Here is a 21,023-nt window from a genome sequence, read left to right as displayed (position 1 = left end):
AGGATGCCTCAAACTGCCATTCAACACTGGTCAGGATACCTCAAACTGCCATTCAACACTGGTCAGTATGCCATGATGGGTTTTTTCATGATGCCTGGAGAATTGATGCTTTTACGCATTAATGCCCTAATCAAAAAGTTGAATTTCACAACTATTGGTTTAGTTTTATTATACCTGTAAATATTGTCTATGCTATATCATTCTGCTTTACCATTCATTATTATCATAATATTGCATCAGATTTTAATATTGAATATTCTGCAAGAATGTTTGAGAAGTACCAGTATTTCGCAATTGAAGTTGTTGATTACTTCCTTTTTTCTTGTAGTGACCTTTAATACTGTATGTCATTTTTGCCCTTAGGATGTCACATCAGAGAAGCATCTCAGGTTTTCAACATCCTGTGATGCAGATAACTAAAAGTACTTGTAGTTGTCAACACAAGGAAAACAGTCATGACATTTTGAATATAGGGGTGATAATGACACTTGGTTATTTTAAAAAAAACCCAAAAACCCAACAAAAACAACCCTGCCTAAAATCTTTGCAAGTCCTTGAAAACCAGGAGACTCTTGTGACAAGGAATTTCAGAAAAATAAATCTATCTATATATAGAATACTAAACTAGCTTGCCTGTCATACCATTTTTATGAAATGAGTGAACAGTTTTGGTATTGTCAGATACCAACACTGTTCACAAGTTTCATAAAAATGGTATGACAGGCAAGCTCGTTTAGTGTTTTATTTTTTACAAACCAACTGCAAACAAGCTGGAACGTATGAAGTAAGCAGATGTTGAGATCTACTGGTACTACACATTGTTTTTCTACGAATTGGATCAGCAAGTGATCTACGTCACGCTCATGTCACACCAATATTACACCAGTTAGATACTGGGCGATTGCTATGACATGAGCAATATCTTACACTGGTGTGTAATAATAAATGATATAATTTTTCAAAAAAAGATTTAAATTAAAGTATGAATTTGTGTAAACAGTAAATGCTAAATTTACTTCATTTTCAGCCACATCTCTAGTAACTAACCCTAATTAGTTGCATCCCTGGTTTAGGTTTTTTTCTTCTATTTCTGGTGAAATTTTCCTACATAAGTGGACAATTTTAATGGTTGCTATGTAATGTTTTCTTCAGATAGTACCAGAATAATGGTAGAAATAAGCATTAAAAAGGGCTATTCTGGTGTTGTAAATTTTCTAAATATGGCTTGTACAAGCACTGCTAAATCAAATTCATTTGTAGCAAGCTGATAGATGACAAAAGGTGACCTCATCTTGAATTTCTGTAAATTCAATAAAATAATCTGCCTCCATCCAGAGAGCCTCTCCCCTCAAAAAGAAAAAAAAAAAGAAAGAAAGAAAAAAAAAAAAAGACTCCAAGGTATGCTGAAGTTAAATGAGAGAAAACACTATTCAGTATACAAAATTACGTCTTACACAAATATTGTTTGGTAGATTATTTATGCAAGCAAGTATTAGTGGTCTGATTAGAGAGTTGGTCTCTCAGGGGTGAGACAAAAATCTGCTCATTGTAAGCTTTATATAGTTGACATGTTTCAGTTGTGAACACTCATCTTTGTGAGAGATTATATCTTTACATTACATAGGGTTTGAAAACAATTTAATTGCTTGAATTTATAGCAATTTAAAAAAAGAAAGGATATTTTAATAAAAGTCTAAAAACAGCTGGGTTTTTTATTTTATTGCTTGACATATGTTAATAATTTCAAATTAAACATCGTAAAAGAAATAAAGAAGTTTGTTCATGTTAACTTACCTGAGCAGAAATTGTCATTTTTGTCAAAAGAATGAAAATGGAGAAATAACATTTTGAAAAAGAGCTCTTCATAATTGTATTTGAAATGATCCTAAATATTCCATAGTCTTTACCATGAACATCAAGTAAAATTTCAAAAATAAGCCCTTGGACAATGTAAAAACCAACAAGATAAATCATCCATTTGCAGAAAAAAAAGGAATGCCTAGCAGGTTTTGCTTAAGATTCTTCTTAAACTGATCAAGTCAATTACAGCTAATACTGATGGATCATGTGTAAAAAAGAAGAAGTGCCAAATAGCGGTACTTACGCAGTACAAAAGAACACCCTCCATCAAACAGAGTTCTTTAACTACCAAAGATCACTCTCATACGTTTTCATCAACACCAACATTGATCCCATAGTTGGGCAGCTTACCACAAACCACGGTGCTGGTCTTCATATAATGACACTGTATTTAAGCTGTATACTTCGCCACGCAAACTATGCAGAGCTATCTTAGCTTTGCGATCAACGCAGGCCGAGCAACTTCCATGCAACTCGCCAAGAGAAGCTTTGTCAATACTTTTATTGTGCAGCAGCAAATTATGACAGACGTGTGTCTGCTTAGTTGTAGATCCCAGTAGGAAATGGCTGTCGGACTAAACAGGGGTTTAAATACTGAGAGTTGTTGAAACTAATTTGTTGCTCGGATTGCCAAGCCATGAAGCTTTTTAATGGTTATTAAAACTAATTCTATTTTGGTTCAGTGGCTCCAAAAAGATTGCAGGTTTCAAGGAAACACTAGTCTGTGCATTCAGGCACAGGCAATTAAATGTGTTACAATGAGTATTAATTTAGATGTCAATACAAATATGCTTAAGTTATTACCAGTGAAACTGAATGTCAAATCCATTTCAAGATGAACTAATTAAATGTCAAAAAAGTTTGTTTTGAATTTTTTTTTTTTAGTGTACATGCAAGACAAGTTAATTCTTTTTTCAAATTACAAAACATTTGTGAGAGTTTGAACAAATCTGACCAAATCCCAAGATTTAAAAGATCTGATCATAGAAAGAAAAGTAGAATGAATTTAAAACCAAACTAATTATGTACCAATGTACCCTGAAGGTTGGAGTATGTACCGTCTTGTCTATGGGCAGTGTACATATAAAAGATCCCTCCAGCTTGTTTGGTAGATGAGACTGTCACTGCAGGGTTCCTTCCACTTTCTCAACCAAATAGCTGTGGTAACAAAATGTGCTTAGCTGTTGTTAAACAAATATTATTATTTTTCTTGAAACTTTCACAGATTATTTCCGAGTTCCCTGCTAGACATTACTTTCTTCACATCGGGTTCCATGATTATGAACATGATCATTTAATGCATGAAATATTCAAATCTTATTCAGAAGCTAATAAATATTTATCTTCAATATCAATCATAGAGTTTTGATTGATCAAGCATTGTCATAATTCATACATGAATATTTAACGATGTATATAGAAATCATTACATGCAAAATGTTTTAGGGATATGAAATATGAACTTGGTTAAATAAAAAATCCTTTCTTGAACATCCAGTCAGATTTGTACGTACTGTACTGCACTGAAAATATACCAGTCAAATTTGTACGTACAGTACTCCACTGAAAACATACCAGTCAGATTTGTACGTACTGTACTTCACTGAAAACATACCAGTCAGATTTGTACGTACAGTACTCCACTGAAAACATACCAGTCAGATTTGTACGTACTGTACTTCACTGAAAACATACCAGTCAGATTTGTACGTACAGTACTCCACTGAAAACATACCAGTCAGATTTGTATATACTGTACTTCACTGAAAACATACCAGTCAGATCTGTACTTATGAAAAACGATTTGAGAACAAATAACACATTTAACTGACTGTGTAAAACTGGATGTATTCTATATTAGGCAATAAATTAACTCTAAAATTATATCGGAGGCTTAGGGTTACTGTATTTTATAGCAAGCCTCACATATCTGATAGCAATAACAAATGCAAATTAAGTGGTGCTGTTTTACTGGAGTTCAGTGTATTAGTCCTAGAGAACTGTTAGAATATGAAGCAAGCCAGGGTAACCAGTAATAAATTCAATGTAAAATTTTGGTTCAACATAAAAGGAAGGAAGGAAGGAAGGAAGGAAGGAAGGATGGAAATGTTTAACGACACACTCAACACATTTTATTTATATATTTATATATGGTGTCAGACATATGGTTAAGGACAATACAGATATTTAGAGGAAACCAGCTGTCACCACTTCATGGGCTATTCTTTTTGAGTAGCAGCAAGGGATCTTTAATATGCACCATCCCACAGACAGGATAGCACGTACCACAGCGTTTGATATACCAGTTGTGGTGCACTGGCTGGAACGAAAAATAGCCCAATGGGTCAACCGATGGGGATCGATCCTAGACCGACCATGCATCAAGCGAGCACTGTACCACTAAGCTACATCCCGCAACCCCTGGTTGAACATAAACATTTAATGCACTTTAACCTATTCAAATCTCAGGACAAACAAAAACAGATAAGATTTTCCAGAAATGATAGTAAGCATTTGTAAGTAATGTTTAATGCATGTATAACAGGCCAAACAGGCCAAACAGGCCACTAATTAATGCTGTAACGGCAAAAATTGTTTTCCAGTGCCTAATAATGAAGTTAATTGAATGTAAGACAGATTTAGTTTAATCAGTCACGCTTACAGTACTGACCATTCTAGGATCTTCTTCAGACCTACAGATAATCAATTGAACGTGACATATTCATGGAGTGTGGCTGTTTTTACCAGCATCCAAAAAGTTTATTATTCGTAAATCAGTTATTGATCTTAACCCAGGCTCTATCCTCTTCAGCAGACTTCTCTCCTCACAGGGGAGGCAAAATGATTCACCTCATAAACGACTAATCCCCAAACAAATGTGACGGTGTTAGTTGTAATTACGTTAAAATTGCCCCGAGGAGCACGGCCGACCATGGGCATACTGTGACAGGCTATTTCCGCACTCCGTAGGAAGTGAAACATCTCACGCCAGTCTACCAATCAAAGATTTATTTTCAATTCCAAAGATGTCCAGCACAAACAAAATTATTTTTATACGAGTCTGGCAGCAGATGTATTATGTATGTTGAGTTCTTTGAATCAATGTATATGTCAGTTTTATATTTCAGGCAGCATGCAGAACACCAAATAGTATCTCACGAGGTCAAAGTTCAAAGTGTATCTAACTTTTCATTCCAGTTAACACTATACCAGTCCTACACTGGTGATAAATTTCCATGACTGTTTGTTATAGAATGTTATTTCATCTGGCCAGAACATGTCTGTAATTTGATTTGAACAAGTGTCAGTGTACCAGGTACTACTGTACTTGAAACATGTGGAGTTCTACTAAAAATAGGATGTCAATTTTTGTACAGAACCAGAATAGTAGTCAAACACAATGTTGATTATGTCTGAAACAAGCCGCTTAATTGCTAAAAAAATTCTGATTTATTTAGGGTGAGGGGTGGTAATATTTATTTATTTCCATATAGGCTAAGAGATTGAGGGCAATATTTTTCGATAATTGCTTCTTGAGTCGCTGACTGGCTAGCTTAAAAAAGAAAAAAATGTGATTGGCTAATGGGTTCTGCCAGAACTGTTTCGTTCATTCGTTAAATTCATCTATGAAATTACAAATATGTTTTACAATACAAACATTTATGAAAAAAACAACATTGTTTACATATACATAAAATGATATATTTTAACAAACAATTAAATCTATAATATAAGAAACTAATTTTTTAGTTAACAAAATATCAAACATGTCGGACATCTACATGTACAAAAACATTGTCTGCTAAATACAAAAACCACAGCTTTGTTCCTGTTACCAATATACATACACAATTTAATTAAAGTAGATGGAGATTGGATCAGACTTTGGGGAATGTCAACATTACATAACCGCTAAACAACATTTACATGGTATTTATGTTGGTAACAGACTGCCATTTTTTTAAACTGAAAAATATGGTCAAATGCACGTATTGCCATCAAAACTTTCTTGTAAATTATGAACATTATAGTCGGGGAGCCAGATTTAAAAAATGGCTCAAAATCAGGTTCATGGTGAACCCTTCTGCTATACTTTTTATTATGATATTTTTAAATAGCTTAGATATTCTGAATAAAGGATTGATTGGTCTGCACATCAATTTCTATTGCGAAAAAAGTTATCCTATAGGCCACAGATTTTTCACATAATGAACTGAATAGTGATTATTTTCAATTTTTTATATTATTTTTTAAAAAAATTTTTTTTTAGGCATTTTAAAACTGAGATAACACTAAATTAAAAGTAATTAAAAAATATTCTTCACTCTTTAGTACCAGATTTACCTCAACAAATTTGATTGACAAACGGTAGAAAAATCTGCTCCAACAATAAATCTGTGTAAGCAGACATACATTTGTACTTATTAGACCCATATATTGAAAAGGCCGGAAATGAAAATGCCTTCAGTCATACTCGTGTGCAATACATATGTGACATGCCGTTTGATGCTTATGTGGAGAGCTGGCTGTTCTTGAAGAATGGCTGCTTGAACAATTGTATAACTGATGATTCAACAATTAGTTACAACTATGGTAAATGATGATTCAGCAATGATAAAAGTATAAACACCGGAAATGAAAAGCACAAACATGTTTTGGGTTGTATAATGAATATGTGTATATAATAACAATAATTATTATTTTAAGTGGTAGTACAAACATATTTATGCAATTGCATCATTTTCATATTTGTTCGGAAATATACTATTTGTTCCACTCTTGATAACACACATGACACATGTTTCTTAAACACATGTTACATTTGAGTCTCGACAACTACACAACAATTAAAGACTAGAATTCCTCATAATTAAATATTTCGCTAACCTTAAATTTATTCCATGTCACTCATTGGTGCATCTTAGATGTTAAATGCACGTTAAAAGCAAATTAATTAACTTTTAAATTTTAATTTAATAAATTTCAAATTGCCTTAAAAGCCTTCAAATGAACAGAAATACAACTATAAATCAGCTTTCATTGATCTAGGACTTATAAATTATATAAAATTTACATAAATTTGAAAATGTGATATAAATGCAAAAATTTAACATTGAGCTACATGTAAATGCTAATTACTAGTATTTTAATTAAAAATTATAAATTTGAAATACCTTTTTAAGCATGCATTGTGATAAGCATACATAAGCACAGATCTCTATAAACTAATAAAAAATATTTTTATTATTTTTTATTTATCACATTTAAAAAAAACAAAACATTTCTTTCTTCTTTCTATTGCAAACAATCATCCTACTGTAAATTTCATGTTATATAGGTCCATATCTACTGCATGATTTTTGGGGGTGTTGCATAACATGAAAAAGGACTATGAATGACCATGTCGATGTTCTAAAAAAACAGTCGATAATTGTTGTGTTAAAAAAAAAGTGGGCCTTGCGGGTCCATGAGGCTGTGCACACCCCCAACCATGGGTACAGGCCTGATGTACTAATCGTACTAATCATAGGCACATAGGCTACTGGGGGTTTTGTAGGGGTAGGGGGCAGGCTAATGTTTTTGCCCAAATGAAACAAAAATACCCTAACTGAAGAAAACAAAATTCATTTTAGTGTTACTGCCACACCGCTATAAAGGGCTTCAAATGAAGCACTACACATTTTTACATGGATTACAACTAATATTGTGGGAGGAATTATGAAAATACATGGTGAAAAAGTTTAATTTTGCCCAAATATCTCTATCGTTTTTGCCCAAATTTTAAGATTTGGTACCAATAGATTTATCGAAACACAATAGATCCAACAAATCATTTTACCTCATGATTATTATTTTATCTTTATAACATTTGAAGCATGTATGCAGGGAGTGGGTTTTGTGGGTCGAATCCTCTCCCCCAAGCCCCTGGCTCAAGCAGATTTACATCTCAAATACATGGCTCAAATCCCCTATAAACTGTGCTCGCCAATCTAGACCCCCCCCCCCCCCCCCCCCCGCCCTTTCCCTGGCTAAAATTCCTGTGCACACTCCTGAATTTTTGAAATGGTCATCCAGTGTACAAATATTCTTGAAATCTTATATATGCTAAATTATTCATAAAAGCCATGCACGGCACCCTCCCCCCAAAAGCCATTCCTGGATTCGCGACTGGTACAGTATAGTAATTGCTTTAATCTATTTCAATAATAATAAAAAACCATGTGACGCGCTACAACAATGTTTTGTGATCGATTATTGGAAATATAGGTCACGGTATCCCCCCACCCCTGACTAGTTCAGCACAAATTTATAATGCACTAAAAAAATAAAAAATAATGAAGAATAAAATTTATATATCCACTCAGTACTGATTAATACATTGTACCAGTATGAATATAATATGTAATTTTGAAAAGGAAAAAGGAAAAAACCCCACCCCAAAACCCCAAACACAACAACAAATACAGAACATATGTACATATTCGATCACACAGTCGACATAACTGTTCAAGCAAACATTGCTAGTTAGAATATCGTCTGCTCTATTATAAGAAATCACTCTGTAATTATTAATAAAAACAGTTAGCAGCACATACAATGTGTATAATTACTGTCAAATTGTATGGCGGGAAACATTATGTCACATGACCTGTTGTTTATAAATAGAAATGGAGGAATGGTGCTTTTTGACAGTTTATGTCATCTGATTACAACTATTTGATTGTGTTTGTACCTTTTCTAAGACATGAAAAGTGCTAATTATTTGATTTTAATACAACTGTCATAATGTAGTTCATATATATAATGGTATATTATGACAATTGTATACAGATAAAAGAAACTGCTATAAAAAAAAACAAGAAACAATAACGTAAAATGTACAATAATTATGTTAGCAAATATTTTGGATGTCATTCTAAGTCTATTCATTGACAATTCTTTATTTTTGTACTGACAAAAATGTCAGTGCTTTTTTAGAAAATGATTTTAAAATTAAAACAATGCTAAATGATGCCATCGTGATGACGACTTATGTGTATACGTGCAAACACGTCAACAACTGGATACAGGTCAAAACTGGTTTTCATTTTATTCTAAAATGTTCACTTTGTTTTGGAACTGTTCTTCTATGCTTACTGTTAACTGTACCAGTAATGGCAGCAGGAATGTAAATATACTTTTAAAATCATTAAAGACTGATAATGGGTAAACCAACTCACTACTAGGAATCCGTCTCTCATGGATTGATGTAAAACCCTTGCCAAAGGCTCAGATTTAGAATATTAATTCACTCGGGACAGATAATCCGTTAATTACTCATAGCTTGCAAGTTATTCTCAAAATCCATGGTGTCCATGTTGATTGAATTAAATGCTGTTTATAGCAGTTTTAGCCACATATATTACTATTGTTGTCTATGTGATTAGTTGTGGTGGTATACACCCTTCATAAAAATATTTACCATTGTAACAAATAATCTCCAGTCAGACATAGGGTTAAAACTGAGGACTAAATGTGACAGTCCATCATTCCATCTAATAAAGGGGAACTGAAAATTCACACTATAGTTACATTCTAACTCAGTTTGGATACCATAGCTAGGAAGGAAGGAAATGGTTTATTTAACAGACTCACTCAACACTTTTTATTAATGGTTATATGGCGTCGGACATATGGTTATTAAGGACCACACAGATATTGAGAGAGGAAACCCTCTGTAGCCACTTTATGGGCTACAGGGCTAAAAATTCTGCCTTTTTCACGAGAATCCATGTGGATTCCCAAAGAAGCCGTCCACGGGAATCCTCCGATTCTAAAAATTTTCAGACAATTTTATCAACAGTGTTAGTATATATAATTATGTGTCATATGCTGCTAACTGTATATGGATTAGTGTATATAAGGCAACCCTTACTATTTACTGGAAAGAACAACCAGTTTGTCAGTAACAGTGTATCCAAGTTTAAAGCAAAAAAACAAAACAAAAAGAGCAAAAAACCCCAAGAAACAAACAAAAATGTTTAATTACTAACGGTTTTTTTAGTTGTTGGTTCCATTTTTCTTTACAGTCAGTTCTTGTAGGTGTCTTACCAGCCCCAATTTCAGCCAGCAAAGGTTTGACTAACGTTCGAGAACTAATTGATTGGTTCCCAACGTTGCTATTTGGTTTACTGTGAAGCAATAAACCAGTCTAGCGGACGTTTTTCTGCTTGGTCTGGCTAACGCAGCCTAGGTTACTTTTCGAAGATTGCTTATTCGTAAACAGCGCATGGGATACTTTTGTCGATGTGTTTTGCGCATTGGTTCAATCTTTGTATGGATATTACTTTAGTACATTTCCGCTACCGTCAAAAATATTTATTGATTAAAAAGAGCAGGTAATTCAAGGTTAGGAACATTAAATCAGCAAACTAAAATAGAAATGTTTGATGTATTACTATATTTGACATACTACTGTCTAATGTTATTATGTAAGAACTGAACAAACATGGTCCTTTCAATTCTCTTCATTGGCAATTTGGTTCATGGAAATGGACCAACCACCACTCGGCTCCAGGCCAGACTATTCTCGATAAACCTCTATGTTTAGAAATGCACAGATTCGAATATATACTACGCTTTTGAAGCCAGTTTAAACTAAAGCTTGATAATCAGACTATTTTTTATTATTGTTATTAATATTTTTTAATTCTGTAACGTTTTACTGACTGATTATTCAATTTAATAACTTTTTGGAAATATTTCATGTGAATCCAAAGAGATTCGGATGTTTTATCCTTGCTCGAATCCTGGCACGAATCAGATTCGGAGATTCGTAAAAATTTTTAGCCCTGGGCTACTCTTTTTGATTAGCAGCAAGGGATCTTTTATATGCACCATCCCACAGACAGGTTAACACATACCACGGCCTTTAATATACCAGTTGTGGTGCACCTTGGCTGGAACAAGCATAGCTAGGAAAACATGTCAATATATTGCATTTTAAATTCTTGTATGTACATGAATCTACTGGCATAAGGTATTAAATGATTCAATTATTTGAATACACAACGTGGATTTACACACATTTCCCCATATCAACCAATGCCCCATGACTGGTGCAACAAAGGCCATGGTATGTACTATCCTGGCAAGTGCATACAAAATATCTCTTGCTGTTTTCGGTAGGAATAACCTGGTGGCAGTATGTTTTGTCACTTGATCAAGAGTCGAAATAATTAAGTTCAAACCATATGCTAGATACCAAATATGTCATGTAAAATTATGTGCTGAGGTGTTATTAAACAAATACTCCTTTACTTTATTTTCGTCTTTTGAAATGGAAGTAGCATGTCTGGGCATTATATACAAACAAAATGTGACTTCAAGTGTTAGTACTGGTACTGGTGTTAAATACTATAACTAGATGTATTGTGTGTTCAGTTGTGATGTCCTGAATCTAATGAATGTAACTAACATCTGGGAAGACGAAGGTGACAAATCTACAGAAACTTCACACAAATCTGGAAATGCTAGGTGTTCATCCTGTTGGTAACATCTGTATGACTGCCCACTAACTAATCTAGTTCAATATATAATGGAGAAGGTACATATTCAGGAAAAATAAATAACAGGCCAACTTGATTGATTTTTCACAATTTGACTGAAAATGTAAACATAAAATTACCCAGAACTGGTCCCAGCAAATGTTCATGTTCATAATACACAGAGACAGGCATCGAAATAAACATTGTGTCTGGTAGCCCTTTTACAGGTTACCACAAAATATAGCCTGGTAACCTATAGGTTACTACAACTATATGAAAGTTAGAATTATATTCTTGTTATTGGTACGACTAACAAAATCTGGAAGTAAATTTATCTAGTGGGTGCTGCTTAAACGCGGAATGCCGAAATTGCTTTGCAATTGCATAAGTGCGCATGAACATCAGTGCAATTTCGTTCGAGAAAATGAAACGTGGAAGTAAATTCATCTAGTGGACGCGGCTTAAATGCGGAATGACTATTACTGCTTATAATTGCACATCGATGCAATTCCTTACCAGAAAATGAAACGTGGAAGTCCGGAATGCATTGCTCGGTTTACATTCGGAAACAAAATTTTTGTCGAGAACGAAACACTGTTCGACTTTTCTTACATGTGGTAACCTCCTGGTAACCTGAACGATCGTTCGACTTATTTCGATGCCTGCAGAGATACATGTATATTCTATCCTAGCGGAGATACTGGGAGCACACATATATAGACCCTACTATGCTTCGCCCCAGGGAAATCAAAGGAAAAGTAAGGTATATTTGTTTAACAAAACTTCACCTTTACATTATAACATGTAGCTATTTAGTGTGTAACATGTACATGTGTTATTTTTACATATGATTGAGAGAAAGAAAAAACCTGCTGCTGCCATAGGTAACTCGTAAAAATGGGAAATTAATAACACACCAGTACACTGTCCACTTACATGTAGTGCAACTGGGCATCTTAACATGTGAGGGCGGGATCTAGCCCAGTCGGTCGAGTGCTCACCTGAGGTGCATGCGTCGCAAGGATTGAATAATGAGGTGGATCCATTCAACCGATTGTTTTTTTTTCTAATTCCAACCAGTGTACCACAACTGGACAAAGGCAGTGGTATGTGCTATCCTGTCTGCGAGATGGTGCATATGAAAGATCCCTGGCTACTTATGCAAAATGTTTCTTCTCTAACACTGTCAGTTACCTAATGTTTCACATCAAATAGCCGATTATTGATTAGTCAATGTGCTCTAGTGGTGTTGTTAAACAAAACAAACTTATTGACTAAAAGGAACATTCAACGATATATATAATGCACATTATTGTTTAATATCAATAAATATAATCTTATATTTAAGTAATAAAACAGTTAAATGTGATGGCAGTTGTATACAACGGGTACAGCCATTTTGTACCATCCCAGTGAGTACACCCTCTGGCGAGCCAAATGGTTAAGTAAGGTCACGTTGGGAATTACACTGGCTGAGACAAGAAAAACCCAATTGGTATGCTGTGGGGGTTTGATACCATGACCCAAGCACATCAAGTGAGCCATCTATATATAAGGACCAATCTAAATCTCGCCTACCTCCAAGACTGATGCCATTAGAATCAAATCAATTATTAAAGACAATGCTGGCTATTCAAAAAATGTGCTTTAAGTGGATTTACGTTTTAATTACATGAAAAATCTATTAATATGTTGACATAACTCAATGATCGATCATATACTTCTCAAATATTAATATCTAAGCAGGTGTTCCTTTCTCTCCATTTATCACCATGTCAATTAATGGGAGTCAAATTCCACTCAAGAAATGAACTTAACAATTTCCGACACTCATCGATACATGAAATATGAAACCACTTAACACAGTGAGTACAACCAGCTTCAAGATAACAATAGTACATACCACACTGTTAAATTCATAGTTAGTTCATAATAACTAGTACGTACCACACTGTTTATATTCATAGTCAGCTAGCTTTAAGATAACATAGTACATACCACACTGTTTAAATTTATAGTCAGCTAGGTTTACAGTCAGACCGGCCTCGGTGGTGTTGTGGTTAATCAGCCATCAGATATAAGGCTGATAGGTACAGGGTTCTATTCCCAGTACCGGCTCCCACCCAGAGCGAGTTTTAACGACTCGATGGGTAGATGTAAGATCACTACACCATCTTGTCTCTCACTAATCACTAACAAATTAACCAGATAGCCGAGGTGTGTGCCCAGGACAGTGTGCTTGAACCTTAGTTGGATATTAGCACGAAAATAAGTTAAAAGAAAAGAAGTTTACAGTCAAGACCAATCCCTCTCCATACATGTACAAATTCTTAAATAATTTACCCATTTTTAACACACATTATAACACTGATCACAACCAAGCCAGGAGGCAATTTTATATATATATATATAAACACAGGAGTCATTAAAATAATAACCATCAGCATCATCCCTTATCTTGTAAATTAGTGTTACATGCAGGTTACTTTACATACAAATATCCTCAACACTGCAGAATACATTGATCATTTATTCTTGACTTCCTCATAACGGACAATGCAAGCATTCATATACACGGCAGCAAATTGGGGTCCATTCATGTACATGTAAGCTAATTGTACAGAACATTCTTCTGCTTGATCAATACGTTCACCAATGTTTTGAAGATACATACAAAACCAGAATATATCCTACAAAATCTGAGAGCATATTATGTAGACAGTGTGGCCAACGACAAAATTCCTCCAATATACTCATTCATCCAACTTTTGCCAAACATTCTCGAATCAGCTCTTGAATAAAGTAATTTGCCACTGAACAATAAACTGGTATGAAGCGGAGAACATGGACAAGGATGTACATTATGAGGCAATAACTATATTAGCTGTCTACAGATGAGGACGATTGCAGATTTGTGGGTCTCAACATTAAATACATTTCTGAACAAAGGAATATTTATTTATTTATTGACACATCAACATACTTCTTAAAGGTGTGTTCTTTGGTAACCATATTACAGCACCATTACTATTAATGCAAAATACAAACCCAAAGTTAAAACTGTTGTTTAATGACACCACGCACTATTGGATTTGGTAGTTTTGACATCTGGTCTTGAGACAGGAAATACATTACATTTTTACGTTAGTAATAAGGATAAGCGAAAAATAAAAAACATGTTACAGTTTATTAACACGTACATTTAAAAGCTTTTAGCTAAAGCAAATCGAACCACATCTACAATGGAGGACTGCAGGATCGAAGAGCAAGGGGAGACAATTTGGCAGTGAAGTTTATGACTCAAGAGTTGTATAGCATTGATGCTGTGCCAGCACAGTAAGTTGACTAATACTATATGATGTTACTATGTTTTGATATGGTAGTTATTTGACTTCACACTGTAACAGTCGAGCTTCAGTGAGCGCCTGAGATGAGCGCTGTACCACTGAGCTACATCCTGCCACCAAATACATCAAGTTTGTAAAACATTGTGAATCCCTGCCCTTCAGGTTCTAATAGACCAAATCAATTCCTATTGACGATAATGTTAATGTTTACTAATAACTGATATAAGCAGTGTATTAACACACCCAGGAAGTACAGCAATAAAAAGTGTGGCACCTCGCATCAAAATCTACCTGCAAGAAAATGGGGGGGGGGGGGGGGGGGGGGGGGGGGGGGGGGGGGGGGGGGGGGGGGGGTCCACATACCATTTAAGAGATTTAATTATGTGTTTATTAACAACCGTCATTTTTGTTGAAAATTGCAGTTCCATTTTTGGGGGTAACCTGCATTAGTTCCAACCTCTGGCATATACTGCATAACTACTGTATAACAAATAAAAATGTATCTATTTACTGTCAATGGATAATAATATTTGCAGAAATAATCAATGTCACATATTACTACCAATCACAGCCATAGCTGGTTTTACTCTGTAAATATCTGAAGGTACACCTTGAACTTAGACACGGAACTCTCTTCTTTGGTACCATGTAACCCTCAACCCATCTGGTCTGATCTAGCCCAGTGTATACAACTAGCAGTGCTCAAACAATATGTATATGAGAAATTAATGTCTGCATGTGCCCAGGCTATTCCAAATATTATCCTGTTCAGAAAGACAACATACTATAGTCATTATTAATGTTGTTTTCGTTCCCCGCAGGTCAGCCCATGTCAGCTGGGATTGGTCGACAACAAAAGGAATACCATCTATCAACAGAATGCAAACTTAAAATGTTCCACTCGATGGTCCTTCCAATCTTATAATATGGCTGCAAAATTTGGGGGCACAAGAAAAATTAATATTTAACTCTGTACAAATCAACTTCTTTAGACACATTTTACCTGTTAAGAAATCAACACCATGTTTTATGTTATACGGAGAGCTAGGACAAATGTCAGTTGAATTACCCATACATAGAAGAATGATATGCTACTGGGCACAGCTTTTATCAGGAAAAGAATCAAAACTCTTTCTTATTACACAAAGCTATGTTAAATGATCATCTTACAAACGGAATCATCTATAATTGGATCACCGCTATCAAAAACATTTTGGATAACTTAGGAATGAGCAATGTATGGATATTTCAATCATTCATATCAGTAAACTGTCTCTCGCAACAAAAATCAAACAAAGGCAATACGATCAATATTTACAAATATAGAGAAATAACTTATCACAATCATCGAGGGAAAGGTTACGAGCTATATAAAGAAAAATGACTTCTTAAAATTATTTTAGTATACTTCCTGAAAAGCTGTGGTCAGATATCATAAAATTTTGAATGTGTAACCATTATTTACCCACTGAAACTGGTCGTTGAAATAACATACCTATAGATGAAAGACTTTGTACACTATGCAATATAAATGATATTGGCAATGACTTTCATTATCTTTACGTTTGTAATTTTTTTCATGACTTAAGGGTCCAGTATATACATTCATATTACTATAAACGACCAAGTACTTATAAATTTAAAGAATTAATGAACAGTAAGCAATTTTATCGGAATATTAAAGAAATTAGCATATTTTATAAATGTAATTATTAGTAACGTCCCTAACCAAACCAAACAAAAAAATATAATTATTATTACGATGACGTATTTGCTTATAAGTACTTGGTCACACATGATGTATATCTAGATCATAATATTATCTATATTTATATGAACACCAACTTGTGGTATGTGTATAACGATGTCCTAATGTATCTAATATATTTAGAGGTTTTTGTTATACATTTTGTACATATAAAATTTTATTTATTGGTCTTTGTATATGTTTATTATCAACAACCATCTTGTCACATGAATGTTATAAATTGTATGTGTATATATTCCTCCTATGCCGTTGTGCAACGGCCTGAGTGTAAATACATTCTTGTCTTGTCTTACCTTGTCTTGTCATTGTCATGTACATGTAATTATCAAATGCTACGAGATCATCAATATAGTAGAAAGAAGGAAAGAAGGAAATGTTTTATTTAACGACGCATTCAACACATTTTATTTTACGGTTATATGGCGTCAGACATATGGTTAAGGACCACACAGATTTTGAGAGGAACCCGCTGTCGCCACTACATGGGCTACTCTTTCCGATTAGCAGCAAGGGATCTTTTATTTGCGCTTCCCATAGGCAGGATAGCACAAACCATGGCCTTTGTTGAACCAGTTATGGATCACTGGTCGGTGCAAGTGGTTTACACCTACCCATTGTGCCTTGCGGAGCACTCACTCAGGGTTTGGAGTCGGTATCGGGATTAAAAATTCCATGCCCCGACTGCAGTACCTACCAGCCTGTAGACCGATGGCCTAACCGTGACGCCACCGAGGCCGGTCAATATAGCAGAAAGTACAATTAAACGTTTTTGCTGCATGCTCCTTTTTTCTTCTTCTTTTTTTAGCCAGATTAGTTAGAAAATCTGAATCATGTATAAACTGCAGCTTTGGTAAAGGGATTGTGAAATGATGAAGACAAGCAAACATTAATTTATGGAAAAGTTGCAAAACTTACAGTCAAGTATCTGTGCAATATTACAAAACAGAAAAATGTGGACCTCAACTTTTGTGGAAGGGTTTGGACGAACTCCCCGAACCCACACCCCCCACCTAAATACTGGCCTGTCATATGTAGATATTAATGCACTGGCGCAGGGGATAATTAAATCCTTTCTGGCCTCATGAATTGTCCCATGCCATTGGTGAGACGCGAACTTTTGACACCGAATCGCCTGCAAATTGCACTTTCCACGATACCTTCTAAGCTATTGAGGCATGCATAAAAAGGATGTTCTTTAACTCAGCCATATGCATGGGACCTACAAATTATGCGGTCGATCCCGCTTACATGCATGAAACAACGGGCAGACCTGGCATGTATGTATGTATGTATGTATGTGTGTGTGTGTGTGTGTGTGTGTGTATATGTGTGTGTGTGTGTGTGTGTGTGTATGTATGTGTGTATGTATGTATGTATGTATGTATGTATGTATGTATGTATGTATGCATGTATGCATGCATGCATGCATGCATGCATATCTACATACTGTATGTATGTTGAGCTTGACTGTTACATACATAGATATTAACACACTGGCACAGGGATAATTAAATCCTTTCTGGCCTCACAAATTGTCCCATGCTGTTGCTGGGACTCGAATCTATGACACCGAATTGCCGGCAACTTGCAGACTTAATTGTCATGATACCTTTTGAGATATTGAGGCATCCATAAAAAGAATGCTCTTTAACTCAACTATATGCATGGGGCCTACAATGTATGGATGTATGTATGTATGTATATGTATGTATGTATGTATATGTATCTATGTATGTATGTATGTATGTATGTATATATAGATATATATCTATATATCTATATCTATCTATATTTATATTATATAAATAGCAGGGCTTTCTTGTCAGAACAAATAATGACAAGTAACTTCAAACAAATGGGTTATTTAAATACTACAGATTCAACCTACTTGTAACCACCAAAGAAACATTGTAATAGGCATTTCATTATTTTATATTATTTGTTTAAATGAAGTTTGCTAAACCAAATTACATGTCCATGTATATTAAGCTGCTCAACAAGTAACGACACAGCAAACGGTGGTGTTGTACTTCACTACAATGCATACAACACATACAAGTACTGACATGACACATCTTCAAAGAAAACTACACATTAATATTAGTTTTTCTACCAAGCTTAGACATACAAATGTACATAATTATTACTGAAACATCTAAATGTGTAAGCAAGTAAGAAAAATTATACTCACACTGTATATGTATAACCAGATGAATGTGATATTTCCATAAAGATCATGTATTTCTATATAGTATTAATGCATCTTGTAAAAAGTGAAAATTAAAATGTTAACACCAGTGATCAACATGTACAGGTATTCAAGCAACTAACTTATGTCTCTGTTGGACACTGTACACATATTAATTGATTTTTATATAACAGTACTAGAACTGTGCACTTGATATGAACGTGTACTTTATAGTTGTGGAAGAGGACACATGTACTATATACATACATATATATAAATAATACTTCCTTTTTGGTGATAAGAGACTTGACACAGTTGGTAGCTTTTCAAAAGTCAAAAAGATCTTGATCAACCATACAAAGGTTTGGGTTTGGGGTTTTTTATGACACCACTAGAACACATTGATTATGGTAAATCAGCTATTGGGTGTCAAACATTTGATAATTCTGAAGTCTTAGAGAGAAAACCTGCTACGTTTTTCCACTAGGTCAGGTCAGGTCAGAGAGTTTAACGTGCACATTCATAGCAAGCTGTTGTAGCACACGCATGTCCTGGGTGCAGGTGTCGGCCTCAGCCAGTTCCTCTATCCAAGACAGGAAAGGGGTGGGGAGGGTGAGGGGGGGGACCGCCTACACTATCAGGTGCAAGTGAGCACCTGCAGTCTGACTGTGATCGGTAACAGGTGGAGAGGTGGTTTGGTGCTATGGAATTTTGAGTCCCAAAGGATGAGTCCAAAGAGTAATGGTGCGCATTTATGAGAAGGAAATTAGGCACATTTTTTAACAGTCCATTGAAATAGTAAAGAAGGGAGCTATGTATATAGTTTTGGAATTTAGTAAGCCGAGAGTAGCTCGTTAAGGAGACCTAGATGGCATTGAAATGGCTACATATAGTAGCAAGGGAGCTTTTACATGCACCATCCCAGACATGATTGTGGTATTATACCACAGTCTTTAATACACCAGACATGATTGTGGTATTATACCACAGTCTTTAATACACCAGACATGATTGTGGTATTATACCACAGTCTTTAATACACCAGACATGATTGTGGTATTATACCACAGTCTTTAATACACCAGTCATGGTGCACTGGCTTGAATGAGAAATAACCCAATGGGGGCACCGACGGGGATCAATTCTAGACCAACTTCATATCAGGCAAGCGCTTTACCACTGGGCTACATCTCGCCTCTGAGATGTGAGAATCAACACACTGGACAGGAAAGAAAACAATGTCTGTTTAATGACACCTCTGCACATTTTAAACTTTGCTATAAACTTAGAATTTATCACGGCAATTTTAAAACAAATTGCTTTGAGTGAAATGGCACACAGACAGCAATTTTGACTCTTTTTTTTAAAAAGTGACTTTTGCATCAAATAAGCACGATGGAAAAGTAAAATACTGGCAGATAGTGAACACCAGGTTTGAAGTTGTTTATGAGCTGTAACAAGGGCAGTAATTTTTATCCAGCCAAAAAAAAAACCCTGTCTAGACCAAATAGTTTTGTTTCTTTATTTGCCAAATTCGGTCCGTTTTACCAAAGACAAGTCCATATTTACCAAGGCCTTTCATGTACCAGTCATGGGACATTATTCAAAATAGAATTTTACTATGAAACCTGTTTGACAAGATTATCATAGGTACTGGATTTAAGACTACCGATACTGCTCAAAACAGGTAAATGGGTTAACGTACCTCAAGAAACATGTAATGTAAACTTTGTAATATTTAAGTATAACGTTTATCGTCTTGATTTTGGTTTAATCTAAAGACCTGCCTATTGTAACTAGTCATGTAATTTTGAAGAAGTTGAACAAATGAGTTTAAATGCATTTCACTAGTATAGTCAGTATAGTATAGTATCATCGTCTTACTTGGGAGATGGTTAAAGATACGGTGATAATGTTATTTAATATATTTCTCAACACAATGTCTTCTATATTTTAATCATAGCTTTTATTTAATAATTCCAAACCTAATTAATACCAAAGTTAAGTTGGTCAAATTACTACATTCATAAATACAGTGAAACCTCTCAAAACCGGATTCCCCAAAACTGGATGTTCTTCATGGTCCCTTTTTAAATATCTGTACAGAAGAAGGGAAGGGAAGGGAATGTTTTATTTAACGATGCACTCAACACATTTTATTTACGGTTATATGGCGTCAGACATATGGTTCAGGACCACACAAATGTTGAGAGAGGAAATCCGCTGTCGCCACTTCATTGGCTACTCTTTTCGATTAGCAGCAAGGGATCTTTTATCTGTACAGAAGAGAACTTCTCTAAACCGGATACCTCTTAAAACCTGAGATTTTACTT

General features: G+C 34.9%; 1 protein-coding gene across 4 annotated transcripts in view; it reads right to left on the bottom strand.

Annotated features, from left to right (window-relative positions):
• The window catches only part of LOC121379915 (FAD-dependent oxidoreductase domain-containing protein 2-like), a 135,000-nt gene that overhangs the window by 51,270 nt on the left and 62,707 nt on the right, over positions 1-21,023 (bottom strand). The window contains exon 1 of one of the 4 annotated variants that reach the window (XM_041508591.1): positions 2,212-2,327. The exons of 2 other annotated variants lie outside the window; for them this stretch is intronic. The gene's annotated coding sequence lies outside the window, so the exon portion shown is untranslated. Of the gene's footprint in view, positions 1-2,104; positions 2,328-21,023 lie in introns of those variants that run through there. One more of the 4 variants, XM_041508592.1, reaches the window with a different exon arrangement.

This window comes from Gigantopelta aegis, chromosome 8, assembly GCF_016097555.1.
Source record: "Gigantopelta aegis isolate Gae_Host chromosome 8, Gae_host_genome, whole genome shotgun sequence".
Taxonomy (NCBI): Eukaryota; Metazoa; Mollusca; class Gastropoda; order Neomphalida; family Peltospiridae; genus Gigantopelta; species Gigantopelta aegis.
This window is presented reverse-complemented; position numbering and strand designations above follow the sequence as displayed.